Consider the following 20221-nt stretch of genomic DNA (forward strand, 5'->3'; position numbering starts at 1 on the left):
TTTGTAAACCAGCATCTACAGCTCCCTTTGCCAACACCACTGTTGACCATACTGGGTGGCACGGTGGCACAGCAGTGGAGTTGCTGCTATACAGTGCCAGAGGCCTGGGTTCGATCCTGACTACAGGTGTTGTCTGAATGGAGTTTGTACCTTCTGCCCCTGATCTGCGTGGGTTTTCTCCGGGTGCTCCGGAAATCTCCCACAATCCAAAGATGTACAGGTTTGTAGGCTAATTGTCTTTGTTAAAATTGTAAATTATCCCTAGTATGTGTAGGATGGTATTAGCGTGCGGGGTGAATGCCAGTCAGTGTGGACTTGGTGGACCGAAGGGCCTGTTTCCGCACTGTATCTCTAAACTAAACTAAACTAAAAATCACCTTGAGTACATACATTTGTCTCATGGGTGACCTGGTACCATTTATTATCTACTGCATTTTCAGACCCAAGCAAAGAAAGTAAGAGATTTTAACTTTTTTTTCGCCTTCCATCACAGTGAGGAATGTGGAGGAGTCACTGTGGTGGATGTTTATGTTAAAATGTATTTTGTGTTCCGTTGCTTTGTATTGTATGACTGACTTGGCAAATGAAATTCCTCGTATGTTGCACAACATACTTGGCTAATAAAGTATTATTGTGATTGTGATTGTGATTTGTGATCCTCGAGAAATTATAGACAGGGTGGAGAGATTGGAAAGGAAGTTCCCAAATTCCCAATAGGGACGGCAAATTGGCACAGCTGGTTTGATCCTGACCTCAGGTGCTGTCTGTGGGAAGTTTGCACGTTCTCCGTATGACTGCGTAGACTGCCTCCAGATCACATAGAACTGGGTGCGAACAGGTGATCGATGGTAAACGTGAACCCTCTGGGCCGAAAGGAGTCTTTCCATGCTGTGTCTTTGAACTGAGCGAAAAGAATGGTCCTGAACCGAAACGTCACCTGACCACGTTCTCCAGAGATGCTGCCTAACCTGTTGAGTTATTTTGCAGTTGGCGTCATTTTTTTGTAAACCAACATCTGCAGTTCCTTGTGTCTTCTAAACAATTTCAGTTATTTGTATTGATCGTGAATTGTGGATGTAGAAATGGTTCAAAAATAGTGCAGATAAATTCCAAACGTTTTTGTATCATTGTAAGATTTCACATTAGCTCCATTGACGTGCTTTTAATGATCATTTATTATCCAATTGCTATTTTGGCATTAAGACGTTATTGTGCTGGTCAAAACAATTACAAAATAACATCACATGAATCAGTTTTATTGTGCCGAATAAATCATTCAAATCTGTTGAGGTAATCTCATCAATTGGTTTCGCTGGAATGTAAAATAGGATTTAATATGGAGCAAAAGAGTAAATAATCATACGATATGGCTGTCACTGTTTTGACATGGCATTATGTTGCAGGGTTACTGGGTTCAGAAGCTGGTGTATTCCCAGAGTTTTGAGAATTTCTATGAACATTTTTCCCCAGTGGTGAAGATTGGCCTGAATATTTGCTTTGGCAAAGATGTCCACTTGATTTAACACTGGTCATAGCCACAGGAATGTTTATAGTGGCAACTCCCACGGCAGCACTGGAATGCTGACTGCAGTAAAAATAATCTTTCGGACTTGTACTGCACACTAACCAAATTAAGAAAGAAAATATAGCTTGCATCTGTCTGGTGCCCTTACTGACCTCTGGATGTCTTGCAATGTTTTACGGCCAGTGGATTAGTCACAGTTGTATTGTAAACCAGAAACTGTGGGGAGGGATCCTCTCTTGTGTCACCACTGCAACAATCCCTTGCCAATAAGAGTCAAGAGTGTTTTATCGTCATATGTCCCAGACAGAACAATAACATTCATACTTGCAGTAGCCCAACAGAATATGTGAGCACAGTACTCTGTAAACAATATAATAAATGGGAAAAATGTTCAGTATATATATAGGATAGACATAAAAAGCTGGAGTAACTCAGCGGGACAGGCATCACCTCTGGAGAGAAGGAATGGGTGACGTTTCGGGTCGAGACCCTTCTCCAGACTAGTTAAGGAAAAGGGAAATGAGAGATTATAGACGATGATGTAGAGAGATAAAGAACAATGAATGAAAGATATGCAAAAAAGTAATGATGACAAAGGAAACAGGCCATTGTTAGCTCTATGTTGGGTGAAAATGAGAAGCTGGTGTGGCTTTGGTGGGGGAGGGATAGAGAGAGAGATGGAATGCAGGGGTTATTTGAAGTTAGAGAAATCAATATTCATACCACTGGGCTATAAGCTCATATGTTTATATATATATATATGTTGGGTGAAAATGACAAGCTGGTGTGACAAATATATATATATTTGTGTGTGTTTAAATAAAGAATATACATATAAGTATCAAAGTAAATGTTGTTCTCTCTCATCTAAGAAGCACTTAAGAGACACCTGCAGTGCCCAGTAGTCCCAGAGAGTGATCAAGGTGCATGTGGACACTGTGTGCTCCCTCTCCAGGGACCCGGGCATGGACATAAGCCAGGAGGAGCGGTAGGCAGTGGGCCCTCGTGATGCCCTCGGCTACCCGCTGCCATGACCCATGAACTGCCAGCTTGGCTGAGCCAAGCGACCAAGACCTGCCCTTTATCCTTTGTCATTTAATCCACCCATCAGCCAACCAAATAACCCTCAACTATAGCGGACATGATGTGTAGAAAGGAGCTGCAAATGCTGGTTTAAACCAAAGATAGACACAAAAAACTGGAGTAACAAAATGGGTCAGACAGCATCTCTGGAGAAAAGGAATAGGTGACATATTGACTCGAGACCGTTCTTCAGACTGAAAGCCGCCTATCATGCCAGGCTTTGTCTCGTTTTCCAGCTTTCTCAATCGCACTGAAGAGGCATCCTGAACTGAAATGTTGTCTATCTTTTCCCTCCACAGATGCTGCCTGACCCGTTGAGTTACTCCAGCGCTTTGTGTTTTATGCAAGATGCCAGCGGCTACAGTTCCTTGTGTCTCAATTTTAGGTTGCCATTTCCACATTTTTTGTGCTTTTCTTTCAGGGTCGATTTCAGGTCAAAGACCATTGATCAGAAGTGGAATAGAGGTGGAATGAAGCATTCTCAGTTTCGCTTTCCTCAGATGCTGCCAGACCTGCTGAATGCTTCTGGCATTTTGCATTTTATTTCAGATTTACGGCAGCTGCAGGATTTGTTTTTCATTTTCACTATTTAGTTAAGGCCCAGACGCTTTTTACGTCCATTGAAGCCCTGACTGAAAATAGGCATGGACATTAAGGACAAATGGAAACACATGAATTAGGAGCAAGAGGAAGCCAATCAATCCCTCGTCGTGCACTGCCATTTGACCAGATCATTGCTGTTCTGATCATAACCTCAACTTTGCATTATTTTCTAAGTTGGCAATTCTGCATTGTTTTCTAAGTAAGAATTTAGCATTGTGGTCTAAGTGAGGATTTTATTGGACCTATGACACCTTCCCCTAACAATGATCTATTCAACATTTTCCTTGCACTTTGTTCCCTTTGATCTCTCGGATTCACACCTTACCCTTCCGTTACTCTGTGTCTCCCTCTCCCCTGACTCTCAGTCTGAAGCAGGGCCTCGACCCGAAACGTCGCCAATTCTTTCCACTCAGAGATGCTGTCTGCCCCGCTGAGTCACTCCAGCATTTTGTGTCCATCTTTGACAATAAAACACTCTTGACTCTTGACTGCCTTACTTGTATCTACCTCTGCTTTGAATATATTCAGACTCTTCTTCTGCCATCCTCTTTAGGAAGGGAGTTGCAAAGGATCATGATTGTCAGAAATAAAATGGCCTCATCTCCATCTTAAGTAGGCAAATGCTTATTTGTATGCAATAAAATGGGCGGCACAATGGTGCAGCTGGTGGAGCTGCTGCCTCACAGCACCAGGTTCAATCCTGATCTCAAGTACTATCTGTGTGGAGTTTGCACATTCTCCCTGTGATCACATAGGTGTCATATGGGTGATCCAGTTTCCTCCCACATCCCAAAGCAGTGTGGGTTTGTAGGTCAATGGCCTCTGTAAATTCCCCCTTATGCAGCAGGAGCAGATGCGAAAATGGGACATCATAGAACTAGTGTGAATGGGTGATTGATGGTTGGCATGGAATTGATGGGCCGAAGGACCTGTTTCCATGCTGTATCTCTAAATGCCCAGTCCCAGTCTAAATCTCTAAACTCCCAGTTCTTGGATCTTCCGCAAGAGGAAACATGCCTTCCTTACCCACCCTTTCAAGATCTGTCACATCAGGGGGAATTTAACATAATGGGACTATTGATAGAAGAGTAAGGAGTTGTCAAGAATCGGGGTCAACATTATTTCCTTAACTAACAGATCAACGTGCCAACTGTTCAAAGCTGCTATTGTTGTTCCTTGGATTTAGTTGTGTGCCAAATTACTTTTGATGTTTCACTACAACAATCACTTCAAAGCAATACATTGTGTACTATTTCAATAGCGTGGCAGTGCTTCATAATTAGTTTTATTTCAAGAGACATCACAAAGGAATTAACAAATATTTATCTGGGGTGACTATGCAATAATTTAGAAATAGTGCTCAAAACTGCTAGTCTGTAAAAAATCAGTGTCGATCTGAACAAAGATATCACAGTTAGACTATATAGGTCAATGGCCATCAGTTGCTACATGGCTGGGTTTAAACTGGTGTAGGAAGGGACTGCAGGTGGTGGTTTAAACCGAAGATAGACACAAAAAGCTGGAGTCAGGCAGCATCTCAGATTAAAGAAGGGTCTCAACCCGAAATGTCACCTATTCCTTCTCTCCAGAGATGCTGCCTGAACCGCTGAGTTACTCCAGCTTTTTGTGTCTATATTCGGTTTAATGTAGTTTGGCAGGGGGGCAGGATCCAATGCCGGACTGAGAAAGCAGGAAGTCGGTGTGGAAGGTGATGAAAGAGAGTTCAGTGGCAGAATAGGCAGGAGCATGGCAGGGAGGAGGACAAGACTTTTGCTAGCCCTTGCTGTCTCCTCCCCTTCCTTAACCCTCTAGCTGTCTCCTCCCACCCTCCCATCGGGCTCCTCCCCCTCCTCCCCTTTTCCTTCTTTCTCCCACCCCCCATCAGTCTGAAGAAGGGTTTCGGCCCGAAACGTCGCCTATTTCCTTCGCTCCATAGATGCTGCTGCACCCGCTGAGTTTCCCCAGCAATTTTGTGTACCTAGGAGGACAAGACTGTTAGATTGAATTGCATTGCATTGATTTCAATGCATGAGAGCTGAGGGCGGATGAACTCAGGGTGTGGATCGGTACATGCGACTGGGACGTTGTAGTCATTATGGAACCCTGGCTATGATAAGGACAGAACTGGCAGCTCAATGTTCCAGGGTCTACAAGCCTGGTTCACACCTTCCTTTCTTATCTCTGGCCAACCATCCGCATATCACAACCTACCTCGCATAAGTTGATCTGTTACCTGCCATGCTTTGTCCTGGCTTTCTACTTTTCTAGCTTTCTTCTCCCACCCTACAATCAATCTGATGAAAGGTCTCGGCCCGAAACATCACCTATCCATGCTCTCCAGAGATGCTGAGTTACTCCAGCACTTTGTGTCCTTTTGCATATTAACCAGCATCTGCAGTTCTTTGTTTCTGCATTCTTTCATCGATTTAATCTTGTTGTTTTAGTAAGTAAATGCTGAGCTGGTTTAATGAAAAAATAGTCTGTGAACATTCACATTGATACAACACACTAATTTAGGGAAGCAACGTTCAAATAAACTACAACCTTTATTCAAACTGCATTCACTATGCTACACTCTGTGGATCTAACTGCATTCTTTGGAAAACTGTTATCCAATTGTGATGCTATCATGTTCTGCTGCCCCAGCATAATTTAATCCTTGTTCTTTTGTCGTTGTGTGTTTATGCTGTTGCAAGAGCGTGTGTCGCTATAATTAGATAACAAATGACCTCAAAGCAAAGAACCAAGAGCTGAAGTCCCAGTTTCAGCCAACATTGGCCTTTACTGAATAGCATCTGCCAACTCCTATTGAGCTTTGCGGCAGCAGAATAGTTTACTCGTGTTGCCTGAAAGAGAGGAAGAACTGTCACAACCTGCTGTATTAACGGAAAGTATCAATAGAGAACAAAGTTGTTCCAACACTTTGTGGTCCTTTTGTGTAGACTAGCTTCTGCAGTTCCTGTTTCAATCAACTGAGTGCCGATGGGAAAGACAGCACAATAAGGGAGGCAGCAGTGGGAACACTCCCCTCCCCGCCTCCTCCCCCGATGTTGTCAGCCCTTTGTTTTCTCATGCTATTGATCTCTTCATCCCCATAAAGGTTTGGGTCCTTCTGACTCCAATATCCTCACGTTTTTCCAGGTCTGAGTGCAGCCAACTTCCCAAAACTCTATCAAATACCTCCACAAATCCATCAACCACACTTAACACTCCATCAACCACCCCTAACACTCCATCAAACACCCCTAACACTCCATCAACCACCACTAACACTCCATCAAACACCCCTAACAATCCATCAAACATCCCTAACACTCCATCAAACACGCCTAACATTCCATCAAACACCCCTAACTCTCCATCAAACACCCCGAGCAATCCATCGAACACCCACAACAATCCATCAAAACCCCTCTAAAAGTGCCTGCACGTGCAATGATACCATTCCCTGAGATCACTGACACCATAGACCAGCCATTTGTTTCCTGAATCTCTACCACAACCACCCTTTTTCCATCTCTCACTTGTCAAGCTTTGTCCTGCCCCTTCCTTTCTTTCAGATTTCTCCCCCGATACCAGATTCAGTCTGAAGAAGGGTCCTGACCAAAAAAGGCTGCATATTATAGAGTCATACAGCACGGAAACAGGCCCTTTGGCCCAACTTGCCCATGTCGACCAAGCCGCCCCATCTACATTAGGCCCACCTGCCTGCATTTGGCCCATATCCCTCTAAACCGTTCCTATCTGTATACCTGTGCAAATGTCTTTTCAATGTTGTTTATAGTACCTGCCTCAACTACCTCCTCTGCCATCAAGGTTCCATATACCCACTATATGAAAAGTTGCCCCTTTAATCTTTCCTCTCCCACCATGAATGCATGCTCGCTGGTTCTTATCTTTTACTCTGGGTAAGAGACTCTGGAATCCTCGTGTCTTTTCTGCCTGCTCTAGAATGGCCTTCAGACTTTTGCATGACAGATTTCTGCTTCTGCTATTGAGAGATCTTGCACAAAAATCGGTGACTTCCCACCCACCCCTACAACCCCGGGCAATGTCACATGAATGCTGTAGAATATTTGATCTGGTATCTGTGTAGTTTTGCAAGTGAGAAGCATTGTCTGCTGCCCTCTAGTGAGCTCAACAACTGCAGATCCTCGCTGTACAATATTCCTGCCAACCATGAGTCAGGGAAACTCCACCTGCAGCGTCACGATTGCCAATGAATCATCTGTTTGAGGTCAGCTTCCAACCCGCGGGGACATTTTGTAAGTTCATAAGTCCATAAATTCATGAGAGATTGGAGCAGAATTAGGCCATTCAACCCATCAAGCCCACCACACCATTCAATTGTGGCTGATCTATCCCTACCCATTCTCCTGCCTTCGCCCCATATCCCCTGACACCTGTATTAATCAATGGGAATCTAGTGACGGAGGACATCATGAATGATGAAGGCATTGAAACCCTTTCAGTAATATTCAATGGTTCATTATTATCAAATGTACCAAGGAACAGTACCACACAGATCAGTAAGATTAATGCAGTACATAAGTATGGTGTCGGCAGAAGCTTCCTATGGGTCGACAGTATGGCGATGTCCATCAGTAGTAAGAATCGATGAGACAATGGCAGTCGAACCATATATTTGTGCGGCCAAATGGCCGAAAGAGAGATAAAGTCTTCTGCTCTTGCCCTTCTTTAGGAAGAGCAAGTTGATCTTTGAATAAACTTATCCTAAACAGTTTAGTGGCATTAATATTATCTCCCAGGAGCACCACAGGCTCAGCAACAGCTTCTTCACCTCTGATATGAGGCGTCTGAATGGTCCATCCATAAGCTGGAGTATTGTCTGATTCTCCTCTACCCAACAGCGGACAATGGACCTTGTCTCTGGAACTGAAGATAGACACAAATGTTGGAGTAACTCAGCGGGACAGGCAGCATCTCTGGAGAGAAAGAATGGGTGACGTTTCGGGTCGAGACCCTTCTTCAGACTGATGTCATGGGAGTGGGCTTGACAGAGATAGAATGTAGTCGGAAACAGTGAGACTGGTGGGAGAACATGGAAGGGGGATGTGACGGAGAGAGGGAAAGCAAGGGCAATTTGAAGTTAGAGAAGTCAATGTTTATACCGCTGAGGTGTAAGCTACCCAAACGAAATATGAGGTGCTGTTCCTCCAATTTGCTCTGGGCCTCACTCTGACAATGGAGGAGGCCCAGGACAGAAAGGTCAGATTGGGAATCGGAGGGGGAGTTAAAGAGATCAGGTAGGTTAAGGCGGACTACCCTCTGAACCCAGGTTGCCGTGCACCCAGGTAAAATTGCTTTACAAATATAATTGCATTACACTATCTCTTTCAACACTACCTATACAGAACATAATCTTTTCTGCGTCAACTCTCAACATACCACAAATTCAAGCAGTAATTTCTGGTTGGGAATCACACTCGGAACCCATCCATGTTCTCCAGTGTAAACCAGCATCTGCAGTTCCTTCCTACACATTTTGCCTGACCCGCTGAGTTACTCCAGCATTTTGTGTCTATCTCCAGAGACGTTGCCTGACTCGCGGAATTACTCCAGCACTTTGTGTCTCATTTTTGGTCCCACGTTTAGGCTGGACCAGTTTAAGATGGTTGATTCCTATCCTCACAAGGATTTCAGTGAACCACCCTGGGTTTTAACGACAACCCAGTTATTTTACAGTCATGTTGGTCGTAGATTTTTATTTCATCATCAATAATTAACCGAAGTTTAACTCTCGAGCTATGTCTGAAGAAGGGTTCTGGTCCGAGGTCCGAGAACACTAATGCAATTATCAAGAAAGCTCATCAGCGCTTCTACTTCCTGAGAAGACTACGGAGAGTTGGTATGTCAAGGATGACTCTCTCTAACTTCTACAGGTGCACAGTAGAGAGCATGCTGACTGGTTGCATGTGGCTTGGTTCGGCAACTTGAGCACCCTGGAGAGGAAAAGACTACAAAAAGTAGTAAACACTGCCCAGTCCATCACCGGCTCTGACCTTCCTTCCATCGGGGGCAGTGGCGGACTGGCCAGGGTGTCAGCCTGCCCGATGGCAAGTCGGCCCCTGATGAAGTGATGGCAAGTGGGCCCCTGTTAAATGATAGCATTGTAGTTGTGGGTGGGCCCTCTTTGTCTCCTGGCAACCAATATTTTTAGACCCAGTCCGCCACTGATCGAGGGGATTTATTGCAGTCGCTGCCTCAAAAAGGCTGGCAGTATCATCAAAGACCCACACCATCCTGGCCACACACTCATCTCCCTGCTACCTTCAGGTAGAAGGTACAGGAGCCTGAAGACTGCAACAACCAGGTTCAGGAATAGCTACTTCCCCACAGCCATCAGGCTATTAAACCTGGCTCGGACAAAACTCTGATTATTAATAACCCATTATCTGTTATTTGCACTTTATCAGTTTATTTATTCATGTGTGTATATATTTATATTATGGTATATGGACACACTGATCTGTTTTGTAGTAAATGCCTACTATGTTCTGTGTGCTGAAGCAAAGCAAGAATTTCATTGTCCTATCAGGGACACATGACAATAAACTCACTTGACTTGACTTGGTTTCAACCAGAAACGTTGCCTATTTCCTTCGCTCCCTAGATGCTGCCTTGCCCGCTGAGTTTCTCCAGCATTTTTGTCTATCTCCAGCTTTTAAATTGGGATTTAAACATGTCTCCATGTCATCAGTTCAGACTTTTCAGTGCAGATTTTTAATCTAGTAATTTAATCGCTAAGGTACATTACACCAAAAAATGAAATTTAAAAAAGTGTGTGATTTAGATTAGATTAGATTAGATATAATTTATTGCCACACAGCCAGGCTGGTGGAAATTTGGGTTGTCTGCAGCGATACAATAATAAAGAACACACAACCACAATAAAACTGTAACACAAACATCCACCACAGCATTCATCACTGTGGTGGAAGGCACAAAATTTGGCCAGTCCTCCTCCATTTCCCCCCCGTGGTCAGGACCAGAGTCCAGAGTCAGTCCAGGATCGGCTCTTCCTCACCGGAGACCGCGGCTTTAGATTGTTGTAGGCCGCAGGCCGGCGGTCAAGATTTAACGGTCAAGCAACGTAGACTGCAGGGCCGGCGGTCGAAGCTTCCCTCCAGGGGTGATGGTAAGTTCATGCCGGCCAGCGGGCCGCGGGCCGGCAGTGATGGCTTCTTCTTCCCCCGGGTCCCCAACGTGAGATCCCGGGCTGTAGACGCTGCACCAGCTGGAGCTCTGCAGACCGCGGCTTCAGGCTGCGGCTTCAGGCTGCCGGCTGCCCCGGGCCAGCGAAACGGAGCGCTCCCCTCCAGCGAGCCCCAGCGAGGGCTCACCCGCTCCACGCCGAGAGTCCACGCTGCGCCCGCCGCTGAAGCCCCGGGCGCGTCGCCGGGAAAGGCCGCGTCGATCCTTGATGTTAGGCCACGGGGGAGGCGACCTGGAAAAACTCGCCTCTCCGTGGAGGAGGCGACCGAAGCGGTTTCCCCCTTACCCCCCCACACCACCCCCCACACAAAACACACAAAGAAACATTAAATACACACTTTAAAACATACTAAAAAAATAAAAAAAGGTTGAAAAACTGACGAGCTGCATGACATGGCTGCTGCCAGAGCAGCGCCCCCTACAGATTTAGTTTTATTCATAAAGAATTGGACAATTAGCTACAAGGTGAGGTGGGACAAACTTGGACTGTTTTCTCTAGAATGCCACTGGTTGAGGGGAGACCTGAGGGAAGTATACAAAATTATGAGAGGCACAAATAGAATAGTTAGAACCTTTTTCTCAGGGTGGAAATGTCAAGGTGAGAGGGGCAAAATTAAAATGAGATGTGTTGGGTAAATTATTTTACTCAGCGGGTGGTGGGTGCCTGGAATTTGCTGCAAGGGGTGACGTTGGAGGCAGATACGATAGTGGCTTTTAAGGCACGTAGATATGCAGGAAATGGAGGGATATGGATCACGTGCAGGCAGAAGACATTTGATAAACTTGGCATCATGTTCGGCACCAACCGCTCTGTTCCTCCACTGTACTGTTCTATGTCCATTGTTCCATAAAATATGAATAATAATTGAAAGGCAAATACCATTTCCAATTGCTAGCACGCTGCTCAGGATTTTTTGCTGGAAATATTTTGCCAAATAAAGGGCCTGTCCCACTTGGCCGTCATTTGCGCGTAATTTACGCGTCATCATTTACGCGTCACGACGCATGACGCGCGCGTTGTGCCGCACACGTGATACACGCATGGTGCGCATCTGCGTGACGTGCAAATGACGCCCAAGTGGGGCTGCCCCTTAAGCCTCTTAAAATATTGATGTCGGCACTGCTTTATCTTAACATCACCATAAGAGGGCAGTCTATGCAATATATGATTCAGAATGCCAGGATGGTAGCATTGTGTTTAAGGTACTGGGACTGGCTTCTACAAATCTGCACCATTTACACTGAAACATGAGTTCAAGTCCCACCTCAGTAGGTGGGGAATTTACAGTATACTGAAATCATTAAATAAACTGGACTTTAAAAGAAGCCAGCTTCAGTGACGCTAATGAATGATTGCTCAATATAAATTTGTTATTAAAACATGTTTGGTCCAATGATGCCTTAAAAAAAAGAGAGAAGAAAATCTCCCTTCCCTGGCCTGGCCTGGCCTACATGTGGCTTCAGACTGACCACTGACTCTTATTTGCCTACAAAGTTCAGAGGCTATTAGGACCAAAAACAACCAAACTGAAGGAACTCAGCAGGTCAGACAGATTCTGTAGGGGCAGAGGGATGGTTTAGATTCAGGTTTAGGTTTATTATTGTCATGTGTACCATGGCACAGTGATAAACTTTGTTTTGCATGCTATCCAATCAAATGAGATCATACTGTACACAAATACAATGAAAGTCAAACTCAAGAACAATAGGTAGAGCAAAGAGGAAGATGGAGGATATTGTTCTTAGCATGGGTAGCACATCAGTTCCATAGACAAACTCCAATTTTCACAATGGGGTAGAGAGGTGAATCGGACAGTACTCTAGCACATGGAAGGACCATTCAGAAGCCTGATAAAAGAGGGGAAGAAGCTGTTCCTGAGTCTGGTGGTTCACACTTTCAGGCATCAGATCGACTTTTTAGATCTGAAATGTCACACAAATGCCAGTTTTGCAAAGTTTATCTTTCTTCTTAAGTTCCAATATAAACTACAAGTATTTGCAAACCTTCCATATACAGATATGATCAGGCATCCTTTTAGAAACACAAGGAACTGCAGATGCTGGACTCAAGAGCAAATGCAGTGCTGGTGGAACTCTGCAGGTTGGGCAGCATCTGTGGAGGGAATAATAATAATAATAATACATTTTATTTTCGGGCGCCTTTCAAAATCTCAAGGACACCTTACAGAAATTAACCGAAGAGAAAAAACATATAGTCGGAGTAAAATAAATAATAAGGACATCACCAATACACAAATTAAAGGCAGAAATCGCTCCAAAGACAAAAAAATCAAAAACACAACATGAAGAGAGAGCAGCGGCAGCTAAAGCGCGCCAGCGTCCACTCTCCCCTCCGACAGCCATCTTGGACACAGACTAATATATTAACTTACACACAGGAAAAAATAATCCCCCCACAATGGATACCACTGTGGGGGAAGGCACAATGTCCAGTCCCCATCCCCAGTTCACCCAAAGTCAGGCCTATTGAGGCCTCCGCTATTGCCTCTACGGAGGCCCGATGTTCCTGGCCGTTCTGGCCGGATGGTGTTGCCCTGGCGTCGGGAGAGTCCTCTCAGCGGCTGGGCCACCTGGAATGGCCGCTTCCTAGCTGGGGACCGCGGCTTCCGAAGCTGACAAGGCCGCGCCCGGGTTGGAGCTCCCAGGCTCCCGAAGTTAGAGTCGGCGCCGCCCGCTCCGCTCCGCAGACCCGCAGCCCGGAGGTGTTGATCTCAGCGGTCACAGCTCACCGGAGCTCCAGCGCGTCGATCCAGCGCGGCGACCCAGGCAAGGTATCGCCCGCTCCGTGATAGCGCTCCAGCGCTGTGCCGCCACTGAAGCCGAGGTGCTGGGCGGTCCCCGCCAGGAAACGGCGCTCCACGCCCGTTGGTAGGCCACGAGGACGGGTCGACGGGGCAGCCCGGAGAAAAAGCTGCCTCACCGACCAGGTAGGGCCCTAGAAATATTATTACCCCCTACCCCCCACATTAAAAAGTAAATTTCTCCAACGGACGAAGCACAGGACTTACTAAAAACTTCAAAAAAAAAGTGAATTAAACGGACGGCTGCTGGTTAGCAGCCGCTCCCCAAGATGGCTCCTCCTCTGAATAGGCAGGTGATGTTTCAGGTGGGGATATTTCCATGACACTTCAAAACATTGTCTGTCCATTCCCATCAAAGATAGAACATAGAAGAGTACAGAACAAGAACAGGCCCTTCAGCCCACAACATCTGTGCTGAACATAGTGCTAAGACCAACTGTTATCTGCCTTTTCATATTCATTATCTGCATTCCCTGCATATTTATATGCCTATCCAAAAGTCTCTTAAATACCACTATCGTATCTACCTCAACTAGCACCTCGCAAAATGCTACTTGACCCGTTGAGTTCCTCCAGTGCTTTGTGTTTTGCTGCAGGAAAATAATTAGTCTTAAGAAATATTCACAAATGTATATACATATATCAGGGTGGTAACTTGATGGAATTTAGATAATGCAGGAAAAACCTGAATACTTTATCTTGCTGGCAAGGCCCAGATCATTAAAAGTGAATAAACATTTGCAATGGTAGAAATAGGCAGATGTAGTGGAAATCTAGCTATAGTTGCAGTCGAAGCACAAATAATCCTCAAGAGCCAAGTCTGTGTCATTAATCACCGAAACAAAAGAGTCTCAAAATAAATCTTGTAGTTGGGTTAAAAATCAGATCGGGATGGCCCGTGACCAGCGCTGAACACAGTACTGACTGCGCTGTTAAATGGGTGAGTTTTGCTGCAGTTGCAACTTTCGGAGAATGACTGAAGAGCTTCGAATCCGATCCATTGACTACAGCAGAGAAGTGTCCCTGTGAATGTCACCAGTAGCAGAAGCATTGGGGTCAGGAAACTATGGAAGGAGCAAGAGAAGTGAGTCGGCACAGTGGCGCAGCAGTAGAGTTGCTGCCTTACAGCGCCAGATACCCGGGCTCGTTCCTGACCACAGAGTTTGTACGCTCCCTCTGTGTCCGTGTGGGTTGTCTCCGAGTGCTCCGGTTTCCTCCCACATTCCAAAGACGTACAGGTTTGCAAATTAATTGGCTTTGGTAAAAATTAAAAATTGTCTCTTGTGTGTAGAATGGAACTAGTGTATGGATCATCGCTGGTCGCTGGGCCGATGGGCTTGTTTCTGCGTTGTATCTCTAAAGTCAAAAGCCTAAAGGTGGAGATAATTATAAACAGTTGGTGGAAATGAAGTGAATAACCAAGTTTAGGTTTATGTTTTTGATGCAATTTTAAGTTTATTATTATTGTCATGTGTATAAGGTTGTCCCATGCAACTGCACTTGGCCCACGTCCCTTCAAACCTTTTCTACTCTAGTCCCTGTCCAAAAGTCTTTTAAATGTTGGAATCAGTTTAGTTTAGGTTAGTTTATTGTCACGTGTACCGAAGTACAGGAAAAGGCTGTACGTGCTCTCCAGTCAGCGGAAATACTCTGCATGGTTTCAATCATGACATACACAGTGTATAGATCCAGGATAAAGGGAATAACGTTTAGTGCAGGATAAAGCCTAGTAAAGTCCAATTAAAGATTTCTGAGGGTCTCCAATGAGGTAGATGGTATGTCAGGATGCTCTCTAGTTGGTCATACGAGCCTCTATCACTTTGTTTAATTAAGTTTAGTGTACTTTATAGATACAACATGGAAATAGGCATTTGGCCCACCAAGTCCACGGCGACTATCGATCACCCATTCACAATAGTTCTATGTTATCCCACTTTTTCATGAACTCCCTGCACACCAAGGACAATTTTACAGTGGCCAATTATCTTTCAGACCTGCACGTTTTTGGAATATGGAAGGAAACCAGATGCCCCAGAGGAAATCGATGCGGTCACAGGGAGAACGTGCAAACTCCAGGCAGACAGCTCCTCAGGTCAGGATCGAACCCGGGCCCCTGGGGGCTGTGAGGCAGCGGCTCTATCAACCATGACACTGTGCCGCCACATTTGTATGGCGGCTCATTCCATATATCCATCACTCTCTGTGTGAAAAACATGGCAGTCGGATCCTCAAAACCTGTCCTTCAGATCCCTAAAAAAAACGTTTCTCATTTCCAACTGTTAACCGAATCAAACTATTCAGCTCTGTAAAAAGATCTTCATTGTCTCCAATTCTTCACTGTAATTTTCCACCCCTTCCCATCAGTTTCTGAACTCCACCCCTTTACAGCTACACTTGTATAATTGAAACAAACATTTGATTGGATGCCCTAATTTAAGGCATAAGTTAACACACAATGGATCAGAACATACAAAGTTAATGACTTTCCTTTAATTATATATGATTATCAGTGGCAGGCTGTCCAAAGTGCTTTTATCTTCAATTTCTTTAAACCCTGCTCTACAAAGCTAATCTGTTCATTTTCATGATGGTTCCAGGTAGCCTGAGTGAAGTGCAGCAGCTGCAATATATTTTTAGCTTTAACTATCACTTCTGAAAACTGTTGTTCCCAGGATGTGTAATGTCCCAACCTGTGACATTTCAAATGGATTCAAGCTGTGCATATATTTTCACGGGATTACAGAAAACATTAAAAGATAAATAATCATAGCCAAGGGCTGTACACAGCAGGGCGTTTAAAGTTTAACTTGTCACCAGTACATGTATGGGTGTCACAGTGGCACAGCTGGTAGAATCGAGTTAATTTCGGGTGCTCACAGCGTGGAGTCTGCACGTTCTCCCTGTGACCACGTGGCTTTCTCCTGGTTTCCGGTGACTCTGGTTTCTTCCCATATTCCAAAGACATGCGGGTTGGCAGATTAATTGTGTGTGAACATTTCAGCTCACACACTTATTTCTTCTGCTCCTCCGTATTTGAAACGTTTCTTACACCTCTTCTCCTATCTCTGGACCACCACACTAACTGTCTACCTTTCAGGTCTCTTCTGAAGGGTTTTCCATTCTGTCTCCAGGATCCATCTGCCGGGTATCCTCTTGCGATGCCTCCCCCAACTCTCAGCCGCCTCAGCACATCACAATGGAACTATATATAAAAGTAAACCAGACTACTCGCCTGAAGACATACTAGACTGCAAATGCTGGAACCAGCGTATTGGATGACACAGCCACCTCTTTCACACCCCATTCCCATGTACACTCGCTCTTAACTTTACTTCATTCACTTATTCTGTTATTATACTATGAGATTAGAATTCATGTTATTCTTCTCTCACAGGGAACAGCGGAGAACAAGGGAACATCAATACTGAAAGAAAATGAGTTTCCCAGCGGTGACATTGATGGCTCCATCATAACAGCAACACGCTTGAAACCTTAAATAATTCACAGTAGCAAGGTGTTTAATTCACTGGATGTGCAATTGGTCTGTGACCACACCCAGAAGATCATAAAAAATAGATTAGATTAGTTTATTGTCATGTATACCAGAGTGCAATGAAATTCCTTGTTCACATTGAGTAAAGAGTATACTGTACATACAGTAATGAAAAAACCTGTCCTATCCATGTACAGGTGCTGACTCGTCCGACAGGCAACTGAACCATCCTACCGTAACCAGAGAGCAGTCCTGAACTACTATCTACCTCATCGGGACCCTCGGACTATCTTTGATCGGACCTTTCTGGTTTTGCCTTGCACTAAACATTATTCCCATCTCATGTATGTGTACACTGCGAATGGCTTGATTGTAATCACGTATTGGCTTTCCGCTGGATTGTTAGCACGCAACAAAAGCATTTCACTGTACCTCAGTACACGTGACAATAGACTGAACTAAACTAGTGCAAAAGAATATTAAAGTATAATAATAGAATAAGTGAATGAGGTAAAAATTAAGAGCAAATGTACATGGCCATCATCACCTCTGGGAATGGGGTGTGAAAGAGGTGATTGACTCAGGAGTCAGGTCAGAGGAGGGAAGAAGCTGTTCTCAAGTCTCATGTCTGAGCTTTTGAGCTCCTCGATTTTCTGTGGAACCAATTTTATAAATACCAGTATTACATGTCACACCACAGAGCTGTAATCCAAATTAGCCTGCCATTTTTCAGACACGATACCATTGTTAAATTCTGCTTTCAATCACCCTCGTATACAGAGACTGGTGTCTCAACACTCATCGTTGCCAGCAGAGATTCCTTTGATGTTCTTCAGGCTTACTATAGAGTATTAAACAACCATCATGAACAAGATTTGGAGTTTTATTTGTCCGTGGACAGTACACTTTTGCAATAATGGACCTCTATATAGCGGATTTTGGTTATAGCAGACTTAGGTTCCCGTTGCACCCCCAACGAGCTGGTGCCACGTGGTGTGCTTCCGGTCCTGGGAGCAGCAGTTCTCCACAGCTCCCAATTACCAGGGCTTGCAAAGATTGATTTATTTCCTCTTTAAAGCGACACAGCTCGTAGAGCCGTTGCCTCACAGCTTTCCAGGTGCAACGGTCTCCTCCCTCATCCCAAAGACGTGTGGATTTGTAGTTTAATTTTAGCTGAGAGATACAGTGCGGAAACAGACCATACCAAATTTGTGTCGACCAGCGATTCCCGCAAAGTAACACTGTCCTACATAATAGCAACAATTTACAATTTATCAAGCCAATTAACCAACAAGCCTGTACGTCTTTGGAGTGTGGGAGGAAACTGGGGCACCTGGAGAAAACGCTCATGGTCACAAGGAGAACGTACAAACTCCAGACAGCTACAGACAGCACCCATGGTCAGAATGAAACCCAGGTCTCTGGCGCTGTAGGGCAGCAACTCTACTGCTGTGCCACCCAAATTTGGGAATTAGTTGGCATTTATAAATTGCCCCAAATGTGCAGGGAGTGGATGAGAATATGATATAACATAGAACTAAGGCCAATGGTTCATTTACAGATGTGTTACAGATGTGTTGTAACTGTCTTGTGCTGATATGGGAAAGGGAGCTATTTTTCATACAGGATTCAAATGTCACCCTGAATCCAACAACTTGACTTCCAATCCTCCACCTTCATTTCATGTGTAAATATGTGATTTTGTCTGAAACAACAAGAGATCCTGGCACTTTGCTTTTCATTCTACATTTTACAGTTAAGATAATTGGCACTTTCCTTTTCAGAAAATTGCCCTTCCGAATAGAGAATAATGACATGGTTTAAATAATGTTTGCGATCTATCCGTTTTTCTGCAGAGCAACTTATAATATTTTGTATATCAGTATAATCTTTAATATCCGTCAGAGACAACATGTGCCTTGATAAATAATTCTTCTCCAAAGCATAATTCAGATGTTGATTATTAATAACTATTCTTTATGTTTACAAAACTCCATCTACAAGAGATTTAAAAATTTCTTGCAGTTAAAAACTTCAAATAACCTATAGTGCATAAATCTAAGATAGACACAAAAAGCTGGAGTAACTCAGCGGGCAGCATCTATGGAGAAAAGGAATGGGTGGCATTTCGAGTCAAGACCCTTCTCCAGAGATGCTGCCTGTCCCACTGAGTTACTCCAGCTTTTTGTGTCTATCTTTGATTGAAACCAGCATCTGCAGTTCCTTCCTACACAGTGCATAAATCATTTTTATTTAAAGATGGAAGTAAATAATTACTCATTTTTATTTTTATTTTTAATTTTTTTATTTATTTTTAATTTTTATTAGAAGTACAGTAAATTACAATAATACACATCACATATATCTTAATACATTTGTTGTACCACTTCGTTTTTCGAGCTTTAAAAAAGATAGAAATAAAAGAATTACTCATTTGAATGCATTATGATTGAGCTTGTGTTATATTATTTAAGAAATATCTGAAATACTGGTTGTTTACACTGGATAAAAACAGCAATGTGTAAACTCTATCACCAATAGATGAGGCTACGCAGGAGCTAAGATGATATCTATTTCATCAGCACCATATTTATAGATATACCCGACCTAAAAACAAATGGCGAGTTCACATCCTTAGTCTGAGTATTTAATTAACTAAAGTGCCTAGATTCCACCTTTAAATAATTGAGCAACATTGCTTTGGTTAATGAGGAAGATAATTTCACTCTATATAATGGATGATTTGAATTGGAATGATGGCAAATCTTTACAGAGCAGCAAATTGCTGCTGGTTTTTCTGACTAAATGTTCAGTGTATGTTTTCAACCATGTAAAATAAATTGAGCCATGTTTTAACCTAATCTGGCATGTTTGGGAGATTGGGTGACAGTATTAAAAATTCATGAACTTTAATTTTGAAGAAGAATAATATGTTGGTCAGTATATTATTCTTTGCTTTGGCTTCAGAATTTATTTGTGACTAATTGTACTCTATGAAAATGACAAACATTTACTGAAAGGCACCTCATGCTCTTTACTTGTGCGCTTTCCTGAAATATGTTTACTGTGCATCGTTGAAAGGAATTTGCTCGCTTTGAGGTACTCCGGGGGCGCTGTTCTGGCAGCAGCCATGTCAGCAGTGCGTCAGTTTTTTCAACTTTTTTAATTTTTTTTAGTATGTTTTAAAGTGTGTATTTAATGTTTTTTTGTGTGTCTTGTGTGGGGGGTGGTGTGGGGGGGTGAGGGGGAAACCGCTTTGGTCACCTCCTCCATGGAGAGGCGACCTTTTCCAGGTCGCCTCCCCCGTGGCCTAACATCAAGGATCGGCGCGGCCTTTCCCGGAGACGTGCCCGGGGCTTCAGCAGCGGGCGCAGCGTGGACTCTCGGCGTGGAGCGGGTGAACCCTCGCTGGGGCTCGCTGGAGGGGAGCGCTCCGTTTCACTGGCCCGGGGCAGCCGG

Source organism: Amblyraja radiata, chromosome 29 (assembly GCF_010909765.2).
Source record: "Amblyraja radiata isolate CabotCenter1 chromosome 29, sAmbRad1.1.pri, whole genome shotgun sequence".
Lineage (NCBI taxonomy): Eukaryota > Metazoa > Chordata > Chondrichthyes > Rajiformes > Rajidae > Amblyraja > Amblyraja radiata.